The 16,521-nt window shown below is 42.2% G+C and overlaps 1 protein-coding gene across 3 annotated transcripts in view; it reads left to right on the forward strand.

Moving 5' to 3' along the window:
• The first annotated feature begins 835 nt into the window (after nt 1–835).
• LOC122549313 (ras-related protein Ral-A) overlaps nt 836–16,521 on the forward strand; it is a 52,325-nt gene continuing 36,639 nt past the window's right edge. The window contains exon 1 of one of the 3 annotated variants that reach the window (XM_043688921.2): nt 836–988. The gene's annotated coding sequence lies outside the window, so the exon portion shown is untranslated. Of the gene's footprint in view, nt 989–1,026; nt 1,046–16,521 lie in introns of those variants that run through there. The other 2 variants (XM_043688922.2, XM_043688923.2) reach the window with 2 other exon arrangements.

Consider the following 16,521-nt stretch of genomic DNA (forward strand, 5'->3'; position numbering starts at 1 on the left):
ATTCCATCATCTCCGAGTGCTTTTCAGTTTTTAACCTAATTTGTGGAGGCTTTGATTTCACTCTCGAGTATTTCTGGCCCAACAAAATCAGTGTTACTTTCCTCTAGCTCAATCTTGCGAGGTTTTTAATTTTTGCACATTTTTTTCATGTTTTCTTATTTCATTTTGCGTTGTTAATACCACTTCATCCTCAACTGTTGTTTTCAGTCATTTATACTGAGTGCCACTTATCTCCTTTGCTTTTGCTTGCATAAGATCCATTCTTTCCGATCAAGCCAATCCTCCGAGTATACCACATGACTTATTAATAATTGTTTTCAGATCTTTTCTGCTTCACTTCCTAATTCAATTTGTATTTCCGCTCATTAACTTCTGTATTAATATTCTTCCTTTTCAAGAGCGACCAGATAGTCCAGTAACAGCAGGCATTATGTTGGAATGAATGTAAACATTGATATAACCAAAGGCAGGGTACATCTTAATAGTAAACAGATTAGTGAGAGAGGCTATGGATGGAAGACCTTATGGTAGAATAGAATATCAACTTTGGACGGTTATAAATTGAAAATGAAAAGACTGGCGCGGCGCACACATGACGATGACCACCCCACCCCGGAACCAATCTGTTTTCATCAGCGTAAGTGAGGTGAATCTGATATAAAAGGAATGACGCTGCTTTCCGAAAAATACTGTACACTCCACAAAACGCACTACTTGACAACCTCCTTGTGTAAAACATACACGTGACGCCAGTTAGGTGTCAGCATGGTTCCGGAAGTGTTCATCCGTGGTGACGTTACACACGACACGCCAGTTCCGCTCACTGCACTAATCCCGCCCCGCCCTGCCCTTCTGACGAGCGTTGTTCCATCTTCCGCCATATTAACAGTGATCGGACGGGCGGGGCGGGGGTAGAGTCAGAGTGGCTGGTGAGCGATCTGCATTTAGTGGCAGTGGCTGATCTCTCATTTCTTCGGTGCCGTGACCGGTGAGCATTTCAATGTCCTGACGCCGTCTGAGGTCACGAAATGTCTCCGAGTTGACGGTTGGTCCCACTGCGCGCGATCCCTTCCTTCGGGTGGGGCGGGGACAGAAGAGAGACCCCCTCCCTCTTCAACCTGTCTTTCCTCCAATTTGGTTGGGATGAGATGGTCGATGTGTTTTTCTCTCCCTCTTGGAGGGGTATTATTGTATTGGCCCCCTCCTTTTTCCCCCCGTTGTTTTGGGGTGGAGGCGATGATGCGGTTTCTTTTCCCGTTTCGTCTTTGGGATATCGTATTGTGTGATTTCCCCCTTTCCCACTGGGGATGGGGTATTTCCATGCACTTCCAAGCCCCTATCCTGTGAAAGGGGTTTGCCCCTGCTTTAACTGGCTCTTGTAGGATTTTGAATTGGAAGTTTGTTGTTTGAATATGTACTATTTGGAATGGATGCTAGCAAGTAGGCTTAAGCATTTCTCAGCTGCAGATTTCCCATTGAAATTCCATTGTGTGGAATTCACATTTAACATTAATCTGTACTAATTTTCAGCATTCTTTGTGCAGTTCAAGGCAGTTTGGCCTGAAGTGCTATTGCCTACAAGGAGGTATTCTATTTAACCATCTGTGAGATGACATACATTTGAAGCAATGATAATATTTCAAGAGTACTCTATTGTAATAGTGTTAGGATGCCAGGGGGTCAAAAAAGTTTTTTGTTTTTAATCAATTTAGAGACCCATATGGCTGAAGTGATGTGCTCTTTAAAGAAAGTCTCTAGTTTGATTAGATTAGATTCTATAGTGTGGAAACCAGCCCTTCGGACCAACCAGTCCATACCTACCCTCTGAAGAGTAACCCACCCAGACCCATTTCCCCTCTAATGCACCTAACACTATGGGCACTTTAGCACGGCCAATTCACCTGACTTGCACATCTTTGGTCTGTGGGAGGAAACCGGAGAACCCGGAGGAAACCCGTGCAGACACTGGGAGAATGTGCAACTCCACACAGATAGTCGCCCGAGGCTGGAATTGAACCTGAGACCCTGGTGCTATGAGGCAGCAGTGCTAATCACTGAGCCACCTTTGCGTGTTTAAATCCAGTAGAATTAAACTAAGTCAATTGGATTGAATAATTGGCCAAGACACAAGTAGAACTGTGTTTGGTGTCTATGAATCTTTCCTGGCCACTAGAAGGCATAGGCTGTGGCTCTCTTCATAATATACTTCCATAGTCTTGCACTGACTGAACCTCATGTCCAAGTCCTGACTTCACAACACTTCTGACTGAGGGGAGATATATTAGCAATGATACCAATATTATATGGTTTGGCATTTTGCTTGGCACTTGCTTTCTTTTGACAAGCTGTGATTTAACTGAGCAGCTGCTTGTGATACACTCTTATCTGAATAACTCTGGGTGAGAATTTATTTCTCTATCCTCTGCACTAATTCTGATTTCTCCCTGAAAGGTATATAAAATGCAAGGTTGTGCAAATCCTGTTTGCTCCAGTTACCAAAATACAAAAAAGCTTTTAAAATTAAGTCATTAACTATATTTCATTGACTCTACCTGAAGAAACATTAACTTCCCTACCTCCTGATGCTGCCTGGTTTGCTGTGTTCTTCCAGTCTCCTCCTTGTCTACCTTGGATTCTAGCATCTACAGATTTTTTTTCTCTCAAACCTAGATTTCACCAGTGGCTTTCAGAATTTGACATACTTTGAAGAATGTCAAGGCCTTGTTTGGGAGATTTAACAGCATAGGTACAAGATGACTTTGGTCTGTTTTTTTTTAAAAAAGTAGCTAGTTCTCCTCCTTGGGTCTGGAACAGTTATGGACATGATTTCAAAGGTGTTCCCAACATAATGAGATTAATTTCTGGCAATCTATTGACAATCCCTGGTTGGTCTTGAGAAGGAGGGCTCATGTCCGAAACGTCGATTCTCCTGCTCCTTGGATGCTGCCTGACCTGCTGCGCTTTTCCAGCAACACATTTTCAGAAGGAGGTGGCGATCTGTCAAGTTGGGAAGCAGCTTCTGGTTTTTGACCCAATGATAGTGAAAAAACAGCAATGTAGTTTGAAATCAAATGCTGTTTTAATTTGGAGGATCATTTGCAGTTTGTATTGTCATGCATTTGCTGCCCTTCTCTTTGGTAGTTTTGGAAGGTGCTGTGAGAGTGGCCTTAATGAATTACTGCAATGTATTATGTAAATAGTGCACACTTACATCTGTAAGGGCATAAGATGACTTGTAATATCCTGGTCTTTCTGTAAGTGGAAATTTCATTATCAGATGCCTTGTTATATATGTATTTTATAAGCATCAAACATCCCTGCTACTGGTCTTGTAATGGAGAGATAGCTATTGCAGTAAACTGAATATTAAGTTTAGAATTCTGTTCTGACAAGCCCCCTCCGTAATGAGCTGGGCTGAACTAATTTACCTGTAATCACTTTTTTTCCCATTTTGCCCATCTGGATATAAACAGATTAATTCTGCATTAGATCCACTTGGTACCCCTACGGACAGGTGGCACTGCCTATCACTGAAATTGGCCAAATGATATGATAATGTGCAGAAGTGTTTTCACTGATACATGCAATGCAGAGAAGTGTGGAAACCGCCAGGTTCTCATCTGGCCATACTCTGAAATGCTAATGAGATTCCTGACTGCAGTAGTGAAGTATGGCTAATTCAAATGTTTGGGATTATTGATCACACAGGTGGGAAAATGGTGGTCAGTTTTACAGATTGAAACTGGGACAAATGACACCACACTAAATCAATGTTCAAATAAGGGAATTTGAAAGGTGGCAAAATCCTTTCCTGTTGGTTTGAATATTCAGTTCTAATGACGTCCACTGGGAGTCTAGACCACTGATGCCAAATGCAAGCATACAGCAGGAAAGAGCTTTTTCTGAAATGTAAAAATGTGTGTAATTATTGAAACCAAAAAATGATTCACTTAAATGCAGGATAGGTTGTTTGGAGGTATTTTATTAAATTCCTATGTATGTTAGACACGACATGCTTATATTTCTCTCTTCAATGCCAGTGTAGCTGTATTAGAATACTTCTAGTTGCAAACACTTTAATCTTGTTTTTTACCTTCATGTTATATGACCATTGAGGATGGGAATACTTATAGAACTACTTCCTGTTTAATTGTCCACTCTTAAGATATGGTCATGGGATGTAGGATTAGGGGAAAAACCTTAAGTCAGGTCTGCCAGTCATTCAAGATCCTGGTGGATCTGATTGTAGTCTCAACTCCACTTTTCTGTCTGCTCTGCGTAACTTCAGACTCTTTTTTTTTTTCCATCAAAATTTCTGTCTTGAACTTTGAATAAATTGTGACACAGTCAGCACTTTTCTCAGATGAGACTGCCACAACTGATTCACAAAATTCTTTATTCTCCTCTGGTTTAAAAGACTACTTATTCTTACCGGTCTTTTAATTATCTTTTTTACAAGACTGGCATCCATTTATCTATTCCCCTCAAGATTTGATTTCCAATTAGATCACCTCCCAAGTTGAACTCTAATGGCTTTAACCCCAAACTGTTTCTCATTTTTCAATGATTCAGCCTTTCATCTCAGGAATGAGTCAAAATCTACCTTCTCTAAACTACCAGCTCAATGTGTGTAGTGTTAGGTGTAGGGGAATGGGTCTGGGTGGGTTGCGGGTCGGTGTGGGCTTGTTGGGCCGAAGGGCCTGTTTCCACACTGTAAGTAATCTAATCTAATCTAATGTAATCTCTTCAGACAAGGAGACAAAAGCAATGTACTCCAGATGTGCTTTCACCTTTGACCTGAAGAGCAACAATAAAATGTTGCTAGTTTTGTTCTTGCAATGCAATACCAAGGTTCCATTTACTTCCTAACCTTTTTTCTGTATCTGCATACTAATGATTTGTCTGACACCTCTGTCTGAACCACCAGGTTCTTAAATCTTATGTATTTAGGAATACATCGCTCTTTGTTTACCAAAATGGACAAGTTCAAATTTTCTAACATTATGCTCTTATTTCTTCCTACTCTCTTAACTGCTCTTTGCAGTATTGAATGTCCTTCTGAAACTTGTTTTCCTGTCTCTTGGTGTGTTGAGAGAATTTTGGCAATCGTGCCATGTACCCTTTATCCAAGCTATTGCAATAGATTGCAAATAGTGGAGGCCCTAGCTGATTCCTGTGGCACTCCACTATTTGTAAACTGAAAATATTCCCTTATTCCTTCTGTTTTATTCATAAAGTAATCATGTATCCATGTTAAGTCACCATGTGCTCTTAGCTTACCTTTGTGCTATCTACATTTTGGAAATCAAGCTAAAACATCTACATGTTTCACTTTATCCATCTTGCTCGTTACTTAATCAATAACAAGAATGAGGACTGCAGATGCTAGAGAGTCAAAGTCAAAAAGTGTGGTGCTGGAAAGATACAGCAGGTCAGGCATCACTTGAATGGGAAAGGCAACATTTTGGGCATTAGCCAGAGGGTGCTGAGAGAGAAATAGGGAAGTGAGGCTAGGCAAAGGTGGGTGGGATGGCAATTGGATGCAGCTGGTGATTTGTGATAAGTTGGTGGGAAGGGTGGACTGAATAGGTGGGAAGGAGGTTGGACAGTAGGTCAGGTCAAGAGGGTGGTGCTGGGTTGGATCTGGGATGGGGAGAGGAGGTTTGGAAACTGATTACATCATTGATGCCGTGTAGTTGTAGAGTCCTGACATGGAAGATGAGGTGTTCTTCCTTCAGTTGAGTGGCTTTGATTTGGCGGTGGAGGCCCCCCAAAGTTTGCATCTCCTTGAGAGTGGAAGGGAGAGTTAGTGGTTAGCCACAAGGCGGTGGGGTTGGTTGCTAAGCATGATTTCATTTTCATAACTGTTGACTCTGCTTTCACCTATTATGACTTTATTGGTGACTGTGTGGAGCTTACGCATTCTCCCTGCATCTGAGAGTTTTTGCTGGGTGCTCAAGTTTCCAGCCACAGTCCAGAAATATGCAGGTTAGGTGGATCGACCATGCTAATGTGCTCCAGTGTTCAGGGATGTGTGGGCTAGCGAGGTGGGTTACCCCATGGTAAAAGCGAAGTTACTGTGATGTGGTGCAAATCCTGGGTGGAATGCTCTTCAGAGGATAAGTGCAGGCCCAATAGGCTCTTTCTTTCTGCACCAAGGAATCCATTTGATCTGTGATAACCTTCAATAATGGATTCTTCTAGCAGTAGGCTAACTGCTCTATGGTTGTCCATTGGTGGAGCTAAGCAACCACTGGGCTATGGAGATGGCTGTTGGTGCCTGATGGTTCTTCACAGATGCCCAATTTTGAACTTCCAAATTTGTTTTGAATTAGTGCTATCTATGAATATGGGTGAAAACATGTTGCCATGTCCAAGCCCAGTCCAGCAGATATTATCCTCTACCCTCCCAGCTGCACTATTGAACTAAGCTTGGTGATGGCCTTTGTCATAGAGTCATAGAGATGTACAGCACGGAAACAGACCCTTCGACCCAACTCTTCCATGCTGACCAGATATCCCATCCCAACCCAACCCAATCCAGTCCCACCTGCCAGCACTCAGCTCATATCCCTCCAAACCCTTCCTATTCATGTATCCATCCAGATGCCTTTTAAATGTTGCAATTGTAGTAGACTCGCTCACTTCCTCTGGCAGCTTATTCCATACACCACCGTCCGTGTGAAAAAATTGCCCCTTAGGTTTCTTTTATGTCTTTCCCCTCTCACCCCAAACCTATGCCCTCTAGTTCTGGACTACCCCACCCCAGGGAAAAGACTTTGCCTATTTACCCTATCCATGCCCTTCATAATTTTGTGAACCTCTAGTCACCCCTCAGCCTACGACGCTCCAGGGAAAACAGCCCCAGACTGTTCAGCCTCTCCCTATAGCTCAAATCCTCCAACCCTGGCAAAATCCTTAAATCTTTTCTGAACCACATCTTTCTGACAGGAAGGAGACCAGCATTGCACGCAATATTCCAACAATGGCCTAACCAATGTCCTGTACAGCGCAACGTGTGTTGTATGACATTTCTTGGTGTATGGAGTCCATGTTGAGGATTCCCAGGGCTGTTTCCGGCTACTGCATAGTAACGTGGCGGGTCTGGCCTGCTGATATAACAGGCAAGATGATGGAAGAGCGTTACCTGCATTTCTGTATGAATGCCAGGTTGTACTTCTCTAGTGAAATTCACGCTCCCAAATTTGGCATAAGTTCGCAGTTTTGACGGGATGGGGAGGCTTTTAGCAGACCATGTCTTGGGCACAAGGATTTGCGTGATGTTTATTCCACTTGTTTTTCAAATTTGGCTCGTTACACACGACAAATTTGTCTGTCGCTGACCCACTTTAGATTATGTCGAAACCCTTGGCGTCCTGCGCCCTTGACAGTTTCGATAGTCTGTTTCTAAAACGAGCAATTTTTCCCCATTTTAGTAATGCCGAACTATTGCAGCTTGAAGATGTGTTGGTTGGGCGTGTTTAACTTGCTGTGTAACAAGTTTACAATAGCTGTCGAGGGATGCTAATTGGCGATTTGAAGCTGAAACGATCAGGTTCCCGAGGATTAAAGCAACTGTAATTTGAATTTTGACAGTACACTGAAATTTTCAATACAAGCTGATTTAATTGTCAAAATATTTTCATATGCATCTAGTTTGGAGATCTTCAGCTTTAAGCTGCAAATATTTTTATTGTCTCAAGAGATTTGCAGACGTCGGGTTTTATTGTCTACTCACTCGTTGCAATAGGAACCACACCCCAGTTTAAAGCTTGCGTCAAGTAACAAACGCGTGCCCTCTGGTCACTCGAATCTTCGATTTGTGTTTTTAAAGTTCTAATTATGAACAGAAATGGTCTCACTGCAACTTGGCGGCATTTCTTGATTGTGTGTGTTTCGAGTCGACTGTCCCGATGCGGTGTGTAATGCAGCACGAATGTCCTGTTCTGAAATCTTAGGAATTGAACTCGAGCCACAATATTGGTCTTGGGGGCAGGAAGTAATGTTTTATGACTAAGAAAATTGGAGAAGAATAAACTTGTATTTACAGAATTTGGGCACTTTGTTTTAATGTCCCGTTGAGAGGCTTCATTTCAAGTGATTGCCAATCCTGCTTTTTACTTGTCTAGAGCTTTTGGGGTGACTTGACTACAGATTTTCCTCGGCAGAAGATTTAGTAGTGCGTTTGTAAATATGATCAAGTCTACAATTCACTATCTTGCTGATTTTTGATTTGACCAAACGTCAATACTTAAAAGAAACATTTAAAAACAAAGCCCTGGCCATCAGAACGAGTCTGACAGCATCAGTGGCGATTTTTCTTTCCCTGTGCGTTTCAAAGGTGTCAGACCTGCTGACTTTCCCCAGCGTTTTGTTTCAGATTTGCATCAGCATAGTTTTGTTTTTCTTTTGAAAGTTTTTTTTAAAAGCAATCAGGCACCTGACAACTTTCGAATCCTACTTCAGCTGCTTGTTATCGCAATCGCTAATGTTTCTGCTTCTATTACTCCACCTACTTAAATTATTTTTCAGTGTAAAGGCTCATTGTATTGTTGCAACTGTGATTCAATTCCAGCACTCCTATAAAAATACAATTCGCTAAGGTAAACTTGTTCAGTGAATTAAAATGAGTATATGCATAGCTTGATCTTCACAGAAAGTACACCATGACAGATCTCTCCATCACAATTAACATAATTGATCATTTCATTCTTTCTCTCTCCCTTGTGATCTCCAAATTCACTTTTTTTTTCAATGATCTAACATCCTTTTTTTGCCTTTCATCTGTTTTTCTCAATGCTGTTTTGAGTGCTCTGTATCGAGAACTTTCTTATTCATCAGTATGCTGGTCCTCCGTCTCCTCATCTTTGTGTATAATGGCAGATAACAGTAAAAAAAAAAGTAACTGCACAGAAGGAACCCATTTGGCTCATTGTCTGTGCTGGGTGCACTGAAGGAGCAATTCAGCTAGTGTCACTCCCCTGACCTTTCCCTGTAGCCTGCAAACATTTCCTTTTTCAGATAATTGAAATCCTTTTAAAAATCCTCTAATTGACACTGCCTCCACCATGCACTCAGACAATATATTTTAGATCCTAACTACTTGCTGCATATCACGACTGCTTTTGCCAAATATCAGCTTCCATGTGCACACTGGTGATGCCACTCTGCCTCTGTCCTCACCCTCACTCCATGACCAAAACCATGCTGTTCAGGCAGTGTAGAAGAAACTCCATGTTAGCTATTCCCATCCTTGGCTGCTCGTTCACTTTTTAATGTATAATGAGTTTGAAACTCTGTTCTACTCTTTTATCTCCAAGCCAAATACATGTACTTCAGATTCTGAAAATATGTATTGAAAATAGTGGACATGGAAGTTTTGAGGAGCCAGAGTTGAGGCTTCAGGTTTCTTTTGTTAACTGAAAGAAGAGAGGCAAAGTGTAAAACAGTGATTTTGGTGCATGCCATATTTCATTTGGTCAGTGGTCAGTGATTTGCTTTTTAAAATCTATTTCCACTAAATCTGAATGAAATCAGGATCAGTTGATAGTATATTGCAGCACTAGTTCATGCAATCACTATGTTGTCACAAAGTGGTGCATACTTAAGTTTTTCACCGTTTTATCATTTACTAAGTTGGTTCGCCAAGAGAGAAGTAGTTGAGACTTTGCTAGAAGTTGTGGCGGTGGTGGCATTTAAAGAGTGGACAGATCAGGAACAACTTGGGTGGTTTTTGGAGATGCTTTTGGCTCTGCTTTCTCTTCTCATCCATAGGGTTTAACTTTGATCATAAATTCTCTCAAATACTGATGAAAAAATTAAACTAAATCAGTTTTCCTGTAAATGCTGTCAAAGATGCATTGCAATATCAATATAACTTGATAACTATGAGCTTTTAGTCTATTCCTAGCTGGGTAATTCTTAGACATATCTTGTCCTTGATATAGCTATGGTTTAACAAACTTTTATCCTGATCATTATTTGCACATAACTTTTACCTAATTTGAGTTAAGTAACAGGAAGCATTATACACTATAAAGTTTGCAATTTAGGCAACATGAAAGGTTAATATCTAAATTCAAATCCAATCCAGACTGTTGGCAGGAAATTTCCAAACTGTACAGTTTTTGCCTAGTTCTTGACTGAGAATTCACTGCAATGATGCCCATTTGTATTTTTTTATTGTCTGAGGCAGTTCACTAGATTCCAGCCATTAACTGTTGTTTCTCTCTACAGATGCTTCTAGATGTTGAGTTTCTTCACACTTTTGTTTGTAAAATGACTGGTCTGTTCATCAGGAGTATGTATAACCTGAGCCTTTTTTGGTTTATGGAAAAGCAATCTGGAAGTCATCTGTTTTGTCGCTTCATTGGAATTTTTGTGAATGTCTTAAATATGATATCATCTTTCTGAATGCCGCTGTGGCATCCCTTTTTAGTGTTTGGTCTAGCTACAGCAAAGTGTTGTTCAGTCTATTCAAGGGTAGGTTGCCTAAGAGTTTATACCGCAACTGAATGACTAGAGTCCCAGTGCAGATCCTGTTGAATATCCAGACTTGGTGTTTGGCAATAGGATGGCATCTAAAATTTTACTTTGTATAAAGATACTCAGTGTAAAGCTGCTTGTTACAGATATTGACGGTATAATCTGTAATGTGATGGGAGCCTCTTAAGATGTAGATTTCATAGTATTTGAATTAGGAAGTTTGCTTTGAAGAAAGTCAATCTCTGGAAGCAGTTTTAAGCAATGAGAATGTGGAAGGTTGGAGTTCAGAACAAATAGTGGGACTAAGCGGAATTGTAGGTGGGAGCTGCTAAGAGTTTTAAGGAGGAAATTTACCACGTTACAGCTGTAACCACTAATGCTAATAGTTTGTTCCTAAACACAGCTATAGAAAGACAATCACTGCTACCTCCCAAGCTGCAGAGCGTTCAGATGTCCTCCATAGAGTCATAGTCTTAGAGGTCTACAGCACAGAAGAAAATCTTTTCTTCTATCACGTCCGTGTTGGTCAAAAACAAACACCTAACAATCTTGTCCCATTTTCCAATTCTTGGATCATAGCCTTTTCTGCCTTTGAATCTTTTGCAGTTCTTATTGAGCTTGCAGTTTAAGATATTTCACATCTTTGTTTCCACATCCATCTTCAAACAAAAATCTAGACAAATTAACACTTAATTTTGATCTATGGAGATAAGGTAACCATTGTCAGAGAAAAATCCAAGTAAATTCACAATTTTCATTTATTCAAGTCCTCCAAGTTGTCAGCTTTATCAGCTCTCAATTTGGACAACATTTGCAGTAGGAGTAGTAATTTTTGTTGTGAAGCTAGCTTGCATGGTGAATTCTAACTTTTTTTTTTGAAGTGAATTGATAAGATCTTGATTGCAATTCTTCAAAAGTGAGCCTTTTTTTTTTGAAAAAAAGCAAATAATGGTGCTAGTTGTCAGCATTCTCATTTCTTGTGCATCCTCTATTTTTCTGGCCTGTTTTGCAACTCCACATGTTTAGTAGTGACTAGAAGCTATCTCGTTTCACAGTACATTCAAACAAAATGCTTTTTTAAAAAAAAATAGGTAGTACTTGGATGAAAAATATCTTTGGAAAGTTGCATTTATTATTTGTAGCTCTGAGAAGATGGTGCACTGCAGCCCTTGAAATGGTGTTCTTGATAAAACCTGGATTTAATCCAGTGATAAAGCGACAGCAGTATATTTCCAAGTCAGATAATCGTATTCCCATGACATGCAGTTCTACTCTAGATTAGAGTGGTGCTGAAAAAGCACAGCAGGTCAGGCAGCATCTGCGGAGCAGGAAAGTCGACGTTTCGGGCAAAAGCCCTTCAGGGAGCCGCAGGGTGGAAGATAAACGGGAGGGTGGGGTGGGGCTGGGGAGAAGGTAGCAAAGAGTACAATAGGTGGAAGGGGGTGGGGATGAAGGTGATAGGTCAGAGGAGGGTTAAGTGGATAGGTGGGAAGGAAGATGGGCAGGTCATGGGGTTGGTGCTGAGCTAGAAAGTTGGAACTGGGGGGGAGGGGAAATGAACCTGAAGAAGTCCACAATGTCCTGGGATTGAAGTGTTCCGAGGCAGAAGATGAGGCGTTCTTCCTCCAGGTGTTGGATGGTGAGGGAGTGGCTGTGGAGAAGGCCCAGGACCTTGGCAGAGTGGGAGGGGGAGTTGAAATGTTGGGCCACGGGGCGGTGGTGTTGATTGGTGTGGGTGTCCCAGAGATGTTCCCTAAAGCGCTCTGTGGGAAGGCATCCAGTCTCCCCAACGTAGAGGAGACCACATCAGGAGCAACAAACACAGTAAATGACGTTAGTAGATGGTAGGTGAAACTTTGGATGTGGAAGGCACCTTTGGGGCCTTGGATGGAGGTGTGGGCGCAGATTTTTGCAATTCTGGCGGTGGCAGGGGAGGGTGGTATGGACCTGACCAGGTAGTCACAGAGGGAACAGTCTTTGCGGAAAGCGGTGGGGAGGGAAATATATCCCTGGTGGTGGGGTCCACTTGAATGTGGCGGAAATATCGGCGGATGATGTGAAGGTTGGTAGGGTAGAAGGTGATGACCAGGGAGGCTCTGTCCTTGTTACGGTTGGAGAGGTGGAGTTGAGGGCAGAGGTGTGGGATGTGGATGAGATGCATTGGAGGTCGTCTTCAACCATGTGGGAAGGGGAAATTGTGGCTTTTAAAGGAGGAGGCCATCTGGCATGTTCTTTGGTGGAATTGGTCCTCCTTGGAGCAGATATGGCAGAGGAATTGGGAATATGGGATAGCATTTTCGGAGGAGGTAGGGTGGAAGAGGTAGCTTGGGAGTCGGTGGGTTTGTAAAAAATGTCAGTGTCCAGTCGGTTGTCATTCCTGGAGATGGAAAGGTCCAGGAAAGGGAGGGATATGTCAGAGATGGTCCAGGTGAATTTAAGGTCGGGGTGGAATGTGTTGAAGTTGATGAACTGCTCAACCTCCTCACGGGAGCGCGAAGTGATGCCGATGCAGTTATCAATGTAGCAGAGGAAGAGGTGGGGAGTGGTAACGACGGAAGATGGACTATTCTACATAGCCGACAAAGAGACAGGCATAGCTGGGGCCTATGCGGGTGCCCGTGGCTACCCCTTGGGTCTGGAGGAAGTGGAAGGATCCGAAGGAGAAATTAAGGGTGAGGACCAGTTCAGCCAAACGAATGTGTGTCAGTGGAAGGGTACTGTTGATGATGTTGGAAGAGGAAGAAACTGAGGACTTGGAGGCCCTTAGTCATGGCAGATGGAGGTGTAGAGGTGCAGTTCTACTGTCATAATGTTTAAGTGGCTGAAAGCAACTGTTAAGCTAAGTTTTTGGTTGAGTTGCAGCTGTCAATTGTTCATGTGTTAAACACAACTGATAGTTCAGTTTAAGGACACTAATCAAATTTGGTTTGGATGGTGTTGGTGTTTTAACATTGCAGGTGTACCCATTCAAAATCTTGTCTAACTTCAGGTTTAAGCCTTGTACATTGTGACCCTCGAGTCAGTTGAGCCAGCCTCTGCTCTACTCTAATCAGCATGATGCTGTGACTAGTTGAGTTCAGTTCCTGTTGATATTAATCCTGTAGAATGTAGATGGCAGAGTGTTAGAACATAGAACATAGAACATAGAAGAATACAGCGCAGTACAGGCCCTTGGGCCCTCGATGTTGCGCCGATCCAAGCCCACCTAAACTACACTAACCCACTATCCTCCATATACCTATCCAATGCCCTCTTAAATGCCCATAAAGAGGGAGAGTCCACCACTGTTACTGGCAGGGCATTCCATGAACTAACGACTCGCTGAGTGAAGAACCTACCCCTAACATCAGTCCTATATCTACTCCCCCTTAATTTAAAGCTATGCCCCCTTGTAATACCCGACTCAATACGCGGGAAAAGGTTCATACTGTCGACCCTATCTAACCCCCTAATCATCTTGTACACCTCAATCAAGTCACCCCTAAACCTTCTTTTCTCTAGTGAAAACAGCCCCAAGTGCCTCAGTCTTTCCTCATACGATTTTCCTTCCATACCAGGCAACATCCTGGTAAACCTCCTCTGCACCCGTTCCAATGCCTCCACATCCTTCCTATAGTATGGCGACCAAAACTGCACACAATATTCCAGATGCGGCCGTACCAGAGTCTTATACAACTGCATCATGACCTCAGGACTCCGGAACTCAATTCCTCTACCAATAAAAGCCAGTACGCCATATGCCTTCCTCACCGCACTATTTACCTGGGTGGCAACTTTCAGAGATCTGTGTACATGGACACCAAGATCCCTCTGCTCATCCACACTACCAAGTATCCGACCATTAGCCCAGTACCCCATCTTTTTGTTATTCTTCCCAAAGTGAATCACCTCGCACTTAGCTACATTGAATTCCATCTGCCACCTTTCTGCCCAGCTCTGCAGCTTCTCTATATCCTGCTGTAACCTGCCACATGCTTCCTCACTGTCAACAACTCCTCCGACTTTCGTGTCATCCGCAAACTTGCTCACCCAACCTTCTAACCCCTCTTCCAGGTCATTTATAAAAATGACAAACAGCAATGGTCCCAAAACAGATCCTTGCGGAACACCGCTAGTGACGGCACTCCATGAAGAAACTTTGCCATCAACTACTACCCTCTGTCTTCTTCCATCCAGCCAATTCCTAATCCAAACCTCCAACTCACCCTCAATGCCATATCTCCGTATTTTCTGCAGTAGCCTACCATGGGGAACCTTATCAAACGCCTTACTAAAATCCATATATACCACATCTACCGCTTTCCCCTCATCAACCTCCTTCGTCACCTTTTCAAAGAATTCAATAAGGTTTGTGAGGCACGACTTGCCCTTCACAAAACCATGCTGACTATCCTTGATCACATTATTCCTATCTAGATGTGCATAAATCCTATCCCTTACAATTCTCTCTAAGACTTTGCCCACAACAGAAGTGAGACTCACCGGCCTATAGTTACTAGGGCTATCCCTACTCCCCTTTTTGAACAAGGGAACCACATTTGCTATCCTCCAGTCTTCTGGGACTACTCCTGTAGACAAAGAGGACATAAAAATCAAGGCCAATGGCTCTGCAATCTCCTCCCTTGCTTCCCAGAGAATCCTAGGATAAATGCCATCAGGCCCAGGGGACTTATCTATTTTCACCTTTTCCAGGATTTCCAACACCTCTTCTCTACATACCTCAAAGCCATCCATTCTACTTATTTGTGCCTCAGTATTCTCATCGACAACAATGCCCTGTTCCTGAGTGAATACTGAAGAAAAGTATTCATTCAGTGTCTCCCCAATCTCTTCCGCCTCCACACGCAACTTCCCCCTACTATCCTTGACTGGACCTATTCCTACCCTAGTCATTCTTTTATTCCTAACATACCTATAGAAAGCCTTAGGGTTTTCCCTAATCCTATCTACTAAGGACCTTTCATGTCCCCTCCTTGCTGCTTTTAGCTCTCTCTTCGGGTCCTTCCTGGCTACCCTATAACTCTCAATCGCCCCAATTGAACCTTCACGTCTCATCTTGAGATAGGCCGCCCTCTTCCATTTAACAAGGGATTCCAATTCCTTATTAAACCACGGCTCCCTCGCACGACCCTTTCCTACCTGCCTGACCGGTACATAATTATCAAGGACACTCAATAGTTGCCCCTTGAACAAGTTCCACATATCATTTACACTGTTCTGCAGTGTTGCTTTTGAATGTTAGTGATTACAACTGTCCCTAACATATTTGGTTATTAATTGCTTTTTTTTTAAGGCGGTGGCAGCTTGAGCAATGAAAATCTGTGATTCAGTCTTGGCCAGAATACTATCTTGTATCAGCTGATGTGGTGCCTGATAGAACATTTGTGATTCTGCTTATAATGTGCTTATGTACAGACAGGAGCTTGTATGTCATTTTAAAAAATTTGACTATTTGTTTCCATAGGTTTGTCAGGCTGAACTGCAGGGTTGGCTGTTTCTACACAGTTGTGCAGGCACTTTTATTAAATGCAGGATTTGATGACAAAGGTTGAATTTTCAGCAACATTTTAAAAGGGGAAAAGATACAGCATTCTGCTGTTGACAACTGTTTATTGTGATAGGCTACAAAACATTCACAGCTGTTAGACTACTAGATTGCAAGCATTGGTGATTAATGTTAGTGTTTAATTTTGTGAAAAAGAATGCAGTTAGGGTGAATACCAATAAAATCTATTGATGTAGTGTCTTTTGATTTAGTAAAGCTTTCCCTGGTACTATAATAAGAGAAAATTTGACACCACAAGACTTTGGGGCAGTTACCAAAAGCTTGATCAAAAGTTGGCTTTAAGAATGCTTTTAAATTTTTAGTCTCCAACCACTTTTGTCCTTGGAAATATCAGGGAGACGGTTAGACCTTTTGTGGTATAAAGGAAGTAGGGAAGGACTCAAGGTAGATTTCTGTTGATCATGAGATTGGATATTGAAAACTGAATTCTGAAGAAATGTTGAATCAACTCAACATTAGATCTGGTAGCA

This window comes from Chiloscyllium plagiosum, unplaced genomic scaffold, assembly GCF_037043375.1.
Source record: "Chiloscyllium plagiosum isolate Xiang-an unplaced genomic scaffold, Cpla_swu_hap1 HiC_scaffold_4, whole genome shotgun sequence".
Classification (NCBI taxonomy): Eukaryota; Metazoa; Chordata; class Chondrichthyes; order Orectolobiformes; family Hemiscylliidae; genus Chiloscyllium; species Chiloscyllium plagiosum.